Source organism: Desmodus rotundus, chromosome 3, assembly GCF_022682495.2.
Source record: "Desmodus rotundus isolate HL8 chromosome 3, HLdesRot8A.1, whole genome shotgun sequence".
NCBI lineage: Eukaryota > Metazoa > Chordata > Mammalia > Chiroptera > Phyllostomidae > Desmodus > Desmodus rotundus.
This window is the reverse complement of record NC_071389.1, coordinates 13,457,100-13,466,073: the sequence shown is the minus strand read 5'-3', so window position 1 is coordinate 13,466,073 and position 8,974 is coordinate 13,457,100.

The window sequence follows — 8,974 nt, the reverse complement described above, 5'->3', positions numbered from 1 at the left end:
GCACTGCTACTAGAGTAGCAATAGCAGCAGCAGCAGCAGCAGCAGTGATGCCCATTAACCGAGTGATAACCGAGAGAAGACAAACTCTGTTCCAAGCCCTAGATACATACATTAACTCACAGCTCACAGAGACTCTGTGAGGCAGGCACCTTCCCCACTTTACTGGAAGGGAAGACAAAACTTATGCAGCTTCTCCAAAATCTCATATTAAGTGGCAGAGCCAGGATCTAGACTCTGGTTGGATTCAAAGCCTGGGCTCATTCTGCTGCCCCAGGCCATCTTAGAGGTGCAGCTGGAGCTTGATGGGGCTTCTGAGAGCCACAGCTGGGCCGTGGGGAGCACAGGAGGAGGGCTGCTGGTGGCAGATGGTGGGGCAGGGCAGGTCAGACAACCTGCAGAGCTGGGAGGCAGGTGGCCTTGGTGACTTACAGGCAGCCTCCTCCACTGCCCTGGGCAGCTGCAGGTGAGAAACATTGTCCCATCCCTCATGAAAGAAACATCAGTGTTAATCGGATCAGGCCTCACACCCTGGGCTGGGGGGCTCATTCATTTTAAATTTATTTCTTCCTTAATGCTCAATCTATGGGGAGGAAAAGGGGAGGGAGCTGAGAGAAGGCCGTGGGGAGGAGGCAGAAACTCCGTACCATTTGGGTTGGTTCGGGAGCCTTTGTAGCAGGGCTTAACAGTGTAGGTTTGGAGTCACCGCCCCTCTCTGAGCCTCAGTGTCCTCAACTGTCACACAGGGCTGATGATATATATGCCCACGAGTTGTGGCCAGCACGTAGTAGGTGTTCAATAAATAGCACCCATTCTGCCAAGGGCTGGTCTGCTCTCATGAGGACCCTCGGAAAAAATGGCATGCTTTCTCTCCAGGAAGCTCATCTCTTCCTGAAGCTGAATGATCACCAGCTGGGGGAACTCGGACTGAAGAAAGGTTGCTTAAGCAGAGCTGAAATCTGTCCTCCTGAAGCCCCCGTTGTCTGGTCCTGGGAAGGAACAGCCTGAGTCCCTTTCCCAGGACACCCCTCCAGGATCTGAAGACTTTGACTGGTGATGCCCCGTGTCTTCACCGGGGTCCTACCACAATCTCCCCTTGCTCTGGTTGCCAGACACCCCCCCCCCCACCATCCTGGTATCCTTCTCTGGACACACCTAAGGGCCTGTTTTTGTCCTTCAGCTCAGTCCAGCCAATATTACTGATCACCAGCCCCTCCAGTCGCCGAGAAGCTCCATAAGGAGTGTCCAAGGGAAAAGAGAGGCAAGGCTCTAGATGTGCCAGGCCAGCATGGAGTGTGGCAGGAAAGTCATCTCTTGTGACTGTGACTCTGCTTCCACGGATCTAGCATCTGCTCCTCCAGGCTCCAGGGACAGCCCGGCCGGGCCCTGGAGGCAAGCGCCTGCAGATGTGGCGTCAGCACCACGGACAGCTCCCAGCACTGCTGGGCGAGAGGGCGTCCTGCAGGGTTTGAGCCTCAGGGAGTCTGGGGAAGGTGATGGGTTCTCCACAGCAAGACACATTTATTAACCGCAGCCACCCTCACCTCCGTGGCCTGTACTTATCCACCACAGTCATACTCACATAGACGCACACCCCATATAATCATGCCCCAACAGTTATTCACACACGTGGAGATAATGCCACACACACTTTTGCACGGTCCCATGCCACCGCATGCACAAAAACTTCCACACAACCCTTCATAGCCCCCCACTTACACCAAAGCACAAATCTGCAGCAATGCTTCCCCCCCCCCCACCGAGGGGACCCATTACTCACCCTCCTTGGCCAATGGGCCTGAGATACTTTTCCACAGGAGAAACTGTCTGGAATGTAGATTCAGCTGTGACCTACCGGCTCCGTGGGTGATTTCTGAGCTTAGGGACAGGGCCCACATCCTTAACCAGCTCCTCTAGCATACCCCGCCCTTGGCCGTCCGCAGGGAGTCGGCTGACCTGGGTGCGGAAACTGTTTCGTCCGTCACCAGCTGTGTGCCTCGGAGCGAGTTCTGTAACCTCCTGTTGCCTCAGTTTCCCGACTGGTGAGAGCCGATAGTAACAGCAACACTCACAAGGCTGCTGTGAGAACTGGAAGGCGCAGTGCACGGAAAACCCTTGTCACTGTGGTGTCACATGGTGCAAGTGCAGTGAATGGTGACTCAGGTTAGTAATGACAGTAAGCCGCCCCATTGGTTCCCATCGGAGGCCACACTGACAGCCTTCACTCGCACCCCTTTCACATATGAGTGTGAGTGTAAGGGGCAAGTAATTGCTGTTAGCGTCCAAAGAGTGTGTCAGCGTTGGGAAGGGGGTGCTGCGCCCAGACTTCCCTTCCCTTCCTGTCCTGGCACCAGCCCTGGGTCACCTTGGCCATGCCTCCTGAACTTCTCTCCTGAGAGTCCCTGGCTTCCTTCACCTGAGTCTGCATCACCTCTGCCCCTGCCCCCTCTCCAGCCAAGGCCCCCAGGCCCTTTTCTTCCCTGGGGGTCTTGCCACATCAAGGCAGGAAGATAGCTTTCTGGTTCATTTTGGCTTATTTTACATTTGATGCTGGACCCCTCAGTTTTGGTATTCAGAGAGAAGCTCTTGTGCTAATCTCCCCATTCTAAATGCTCATCACATTCCTCTTAAAGCCACAGGATCCCCCCCCCTTCCCATCTTTTATTCATCACCTACTATCAGCCGCAACACAGGAGACACGGAAATGCAAACCCTCCAAGGCCTGCGAATTTCGGGCCAGCAGATGACCCTTCCCCAGCGCCTATGGTGAGGGAAATGGAGGTGTCCTAATTGGGTGCCTGGGCATCAGGGACCCAGTGTGAGAGGTGGCAGCCCATGTTATATTCTCTGTTCTCCTCTCCGCATACACCTCCTTATGGGGGTGGAAGGGTTTGCTCACAATGGTGAGGGTTTGACCGGCTTTGCTCACACTGGGGACTCAGAGAGTCACTCTTCTGTTCTTCCAGGGGCTTCTGTTTTTTCTCAGGGAGTCCAAGGAGTGCAAGGCTCACTCCAAAGAGAGGAGGTCCTATTGGTGGAAATTCAGCCATGTGTCCGGTTAAAGAGTAAGGCTCCCCTCTGCCTGTGATTTCCTTTTGGTCCTCTGGAGAGTTTGCTTCCCTTCTGCAGGTGTTGCCTCGAGTGGCACTCAAGAGCCAGGAGGCGGAAGAGGGTCCAAAACTGCTTTTGGGGGGGTTATTTAAATACAAACTATGAGAAGTGAGGTGACCTGGGTTCAGATCCAGGCTATGCCTCTGTTGCTGTGTAAACTTGGGCGAGTCCCATTCCCTTCCTGCGTAAGGCTGGTTTTCTTTATTTAAGAAACAAAGGCGTGGAGAGTGAAAAACCCCTTTCCCTTAAAGTCCTCTAATTCTTTAATTAGAGCAAAGGTACTTATTCCCACACTCTCTGATCCTGTGATTTGGTTTCTCTGCTATCTCTATATGGTGAGTACCTTAAGGGCAAGAATTATCTCATTCATTCCAGAATTCACAGAGCTGAGAACAGGGCCTGTCATAGAAGAGGTGCTCAGTGAACATTCATTCATTCATTCATTCACTCACTCGACAAGCGTCTGTTACACACAAATGAGGGCCGTTGGCGTGCTGTGTGCTAGGGCTAAAGCACTGAGTCACTGGGATGCGGTATCTGAGTTTTTGGAGCACGCTGAGTGATGGGGGCGTAAAATACATAAAGAAACAATACATGAGCCCTGGCTGGTGTGGCTCAGTGGATTGAGTGTCAGCCTGTGAACCAAGGGGTCACTGGTTTGATGCCCAGTCAGGGCACATGCCTGGGTTGCGGACCAGGTCCCCAGTAGGGGGTTAGTGAGAGGCAACCACACATTGATGTTTCCCTCTCTTTCCCCCCTCCCTTCCCCTCTAAAAATAAATAAATAAAATCTTTAAAAAGGAAAGAGAGAAACAATAAATGAAATCCCTTCGACTGGCGCTAAGAGTTAAGGATACAATAACACTACATAACAGGTGGGAGGCGGTCACACTCAGGCTCGGAGATTTTGCAGACAAGGAAGAGCATCTGGGCAGAGGGAGGAGCTAATGTCCAGGCCTGGCACGGTCAGGCACGGTAAAGAGCTAGAAGGAAGGGCATGAGTGAGGGGTGGGGGGCCAGGCCGGAGAGGCCTGCAGGAGCAGATCACGTGGGACGCTGTAGGCCAGGTGAGGATCTCAGATGCCATTATAAACTTGATCGGAAGCTTTTGGAGGATTGAAACTAGAAAAGTGGCATGATCCAGTTGATATGTTAAAAATATTCCTCTGACTGCTTATGGAGAATGCATTCCGGGGGTGGTGGGGTGAGAGAGGAAGAAGGGAGACCAGAGAGGAGGCTCCTGAAGGCGTGCGGGGGAGAGGTGGTGGCGGGGGCTGGGATGGGGGCAGGTGGAGATAAATGCTTAGATTTAGGCTGTAGTTTGGGGAGAGCTGCCAGTTCGTTGCAACACAACCAGCCCCCACCTCTGGGCAGCACATCCTGCACAGTCCCCGAAGGGCCAGGTCCTGTTTCTCAGGGGACAATGAGATCCCTGAAGGCAGCCTTCAGAACCCCTCCACTGCAGTTTTTAGGACGTTTTTTCTTTTGAATTATAAAACATTTCAACATACAGAAAACAATGTAACAGACACATGTGCCCATTGAGATTAAACGGATGTTAACATTGTACCATCAGAGCCCTCTCTTTCTAACAAAGAAAGTAAATGAAACACTGTAGATACAGCTCAACACCCCTTGCTTCCTTACCTTTGTTCCGCAGAGGAAATCGAGCTGAAACAGGTGTTTATCTGTCCTAGGCATATACCACCGTTTTCTAGTTCTGCATTCAAAACCTGTAATTCTGTTGTTCAATATATTTTAAATGTTTAAATAAATTATATGATACTGCACATATTTCTTTGTTGTTTATTTTTTCACTCCATATTATGTTCTGGAGACGTATCCATACTGGTACATGTTGATCAGATTCGTTCATCTTAACTGTAATAGACAATTTTGTTGGACTTATAAAGCGGCTTATTTTCCTGTCCGCCTGCTGAGAGGGAGTTAGGCGGCTCCTCATGTTTCTGTTATGTACTAAGGTGCAATGAATATCCTTAGACATGCATCCTTTTGCCTGGGAGTATAAAATAGGATGCATACAGAACACCGCAGGTGCCTTAACCAGGTTCCTTTGACCTGCAGGTATACTCATTCCTCAGCTGCTACTGGCTGCTAAGGGCTCATAACTGCTCCAGTCTTGGGAACCTCCTCTCCAAGGAGGTTATACCACCTCCCCCGCACCATGGGGCAGCACATAGGCAGTGACTGATGAACAGGGGGGGTACCAAAGACTGGCCCCTCGCCTCAAGATGGATCGACTCTGTGGTGTTATTAATGCTCCAGACCTCCCTGCGGCATCAGAGTGAAGCTAATCTCCCACAGAGGACACATAATTGCTTAGCTTCTCCTCCCACCCTGTCTGCCTTCCCCTGGCTCTTCACCTGGGAGCGCTCCCTCAATAAATCACCTGCACAGGAATCCCAGGCACTGTGTGGGAGCCTCACCTAAGACAGGCACTAAGGTGGAGCTGCTGGGTCTTAGATTTGTTCATCCTAAAATTTACTGAGTGTTTCCCAGTTGCTCTCCAGAGTAGTCGTACCAATCTGCACTCCCACCAGCAGTTTGTAAGCATTGCGATTCCCCCTACACCTTCACCACTACTAGTGTTACAGACTAACGTTGCCAATCGGATTGGTGTAACGTGCTATCTCATTATCGTTTTAACTTGCATTTCCATGTTCACTAGTGATGTTGAGAATCTTTTAATATCTTGATTGGCTGTTCATATTTCTTCCTCTGTTACTTGTCTCTTCATATCTTTTGCCCAATTTCCTATTGCTTTGCAATCTTTTGGTAAATTGATTCTCTGGAGTTGTAATTTTATTTTGGAAACTAATTCTCTCTTGATTGGTAATAAGGTTGCAAATACATGTATCTTCTCTCCATTGTGAGTGTAACAAATTATTTTTTTTGTTATGTAGAAGTTTTTATTTTAATGAAGGTTTATTATGATTTTTTCTTATCATTTGTGTTTATTTTCCTTTTTAAAAAGACTTTATTTATTTATGTTTAGAGAGAAGGGAAGGGAGGGAGAAAGAGATGGAGAGAAACATCCATTATTTGCCTCTCACTAACCCCCTACTGGGGACCTGGCCTACAACCCAGGCATGTGCCCTGACTGGGAATCAAGCCAGTGACCTTTTGGTTCTCAGGCTGATGCTCAATCCACTGAGCCACACCAGCCAGGGCTGTTTATTTTCTGATAAAGTTATTTTCCTGTTTTTTTTTTTAAAGTTTTACAGTTTGCTTTTCACATTGAGGACCTTGATCACTGGGAACTTATTTTGTAAGTGGTGTGAGTAGGGATCTAATTTTATCTTTTTCCGGGGGGATATTTAATTGTCCTGACATCACCCATTACCCCGTGTCATGCCTCAAACTCCCGTGTATATTTGGGTCGGTTCCTAGGCATTCGCTCCGTTCTTTTTTATCTGTTTCTCTACTCCTGGGACCCAGTCAAACTCTTTTAATTATTAGAGCTTTATGGTAATTACCAACATCTGGCAGGGTGAGGTTCCCTTCCACTCCCTTCTTCTCCCTTCTTCTTCAAACTGATCCTGGCTATTCTAGGTTCTGTTATTCCATATACATTGTGGGATGATCTTGTCCAATTGCAGAGGAAACTCCATTGCAAGTTTTATTTGAAATGAAATCTGTAGATGAGGGAGGGGCTAGCCAGCTGCATGACAGCGAGACTTCCGATCTGCGGACAGCGTTTGTTTTTCCTCCAGTAGCAGTCTTCCTCTGCTCTGCATTCTAGCCTCTGCTGGGGGGCTGCCTAGGAAGTGAACCTGAACTCCTTCTCATCCTTCAATGCCCAGCTGACGCTTCCTCCGGGAAGTCCTTGGAGACAGCCCCGGCCTTGCAGGTTCTGACTGTCCTCTAACCCTTCTGGGTGCCCATTTCCTGCACATGGATCCGACTGAGGGAGCCATGTTTGCACACTGTGTGTCCACCTGGCCTCAGCCTCTGAAGAGAAGGGGCTGCATCACCTCTATCTTTGTATCCCCGGCGGCACCCAGCACATAGTAGGTGTGCAATAGGCTCTGATGACTGGTTCTTAGGAAAGAGAAGTGTGTAGTAACAGGTTCTTCCTCCGTGGGGAGGGTCCTAGAATGGAGTTTGGAGTTTCGGGGGGAAACACACTTGACTTGGAATCAGATCCAGCGTTGGGTGGTGGTGTGCTTCACGGGACGGTGGCCTCTCCGAGCATGCTCGTGCCCATCTGTAAGGTGGAGACGATGCTACCAACCTCTCAGGGCTGCTGTGATTATTACTGAGATTGCAGGAACACACTAAAGTTGTTTTCTCCCTGTCCCACTTTCCCAGTTTGAGAGAGGTGCGGAAGTGAAGACCCTTCCGTCCGCTGGAAAGGCTGCTGGAGTCATTTATTTGTTCATCGATAAGACCCCGGAGGCATCGTCCCCAAATGTCTGAGTCATTGATGCAAATGGACACAGTTGGACTCTGTCCCCGCCTCCTACCCAGGCTCTGATGCCACCACCCTGGCTCCTGTGTGGTCCCCCGTCTCCTGGAGCAGAGGCGAGTCCTTGACTATGGAACACGCTCCCATCCCATCTTCCTGCCCTGCCCCATAGCACCCATGTCTCTCAATGGACCCCTGGGTCCCAAGGAAGTTGTTCCCATGAAATGCCTGTTCCTGCTCCGAGGGGCACCTTTCTTCCCCAGGAGAGCCAGGGCAGGACGATGTCCAGTTGCAAGGGGTCATGCTCCAGGTTAAGCACCGTCTGCACATCTCTGAGGAGCGGATACAGGGCTGATGGGGGTGCTTACTGGTGGGACATGGGCTCAAGCTGGACAAACCTGGGTTCTGACTCAGAACTTGATGTTGGGCAAGTTGACCTCCATGGGATGCAGCCTCTCCACATATAAACCGTGTGCATGAACCCTACTTCCTGGGAGAGACGGGAAAACCAGAAAGGGAGAAATGCATGGGGTGTGTAAAGTAGGTAGGTGCACAGCAACAGGCTGCCCCTTCCTTACCCGATGTCAGGGTTGTATGAATGAAAAAAATGGGGGACACAGGCAAAGATGAGGCAGAATTTATTCTCGTTGTGGGCAAGTTCAAGACTCACGATGGAGACCACAGAGAAACAGATCCCCGGGACCCTGGGGGGCACCTCACGCCGAGGGCGGGGGCACGCTTTTGCAAGCGCCTGCCCCCGGTGTCCCCACTGAATGTGAGGCTCCAGAGCCCAGGAGCTGGGTGAGAGTGGGGGTGCGGGTGGGAGGAAGACAGGGTCCTCCCCAGACCACGTCCGGACCGTGTTTCTGACTTCCATAGGAAGGAAGAACAGCTCAGCTACATAGTAACATATAGAGATGTAGAGAGCTGGCCGCGGCACCTGGGTGGGGCTGACTCCCCGAATTATTGCAGGAGGGACAGGGACTCAGTGCTGGTGTCTCTGCGGAACAGCTCTGCCGGCTACAGGGAGGGCTGGGCAGGGGCTGGGGGCTGGGCCTGCCTCTCCCTGGAGGCCAGCAGGGGTTCCCAGTGTCCTGCCCACTGGGGTTCTTTGGGCCCTGCCAGCTTCCCCTGGGATGGAGCTTTCTCACCCTGGGTGCTTTTTATGTGCTTTGAAGACCATTTTTGCATTGTCAGGAATGAGGAAAAAATATTCTGACATGGTAGAAAAAAGATATTTACATACCCTGGTGGGCCGTAAGGGGGAGAGGGTCAGTCTCTGACAGGTGTGTGTGGGGGGGTTCCGAAGCCCCTCCCACCCGCAGCTGTCAGCATGGGACGGTGTAGGGGAAAAAGCCCTGGAAGGAGGCGTAGCTCAGAAACTTGGCTGCTCTGTGACCTTGGACAAGACTCACTCCCTTGGTATGCCCCAGTGGT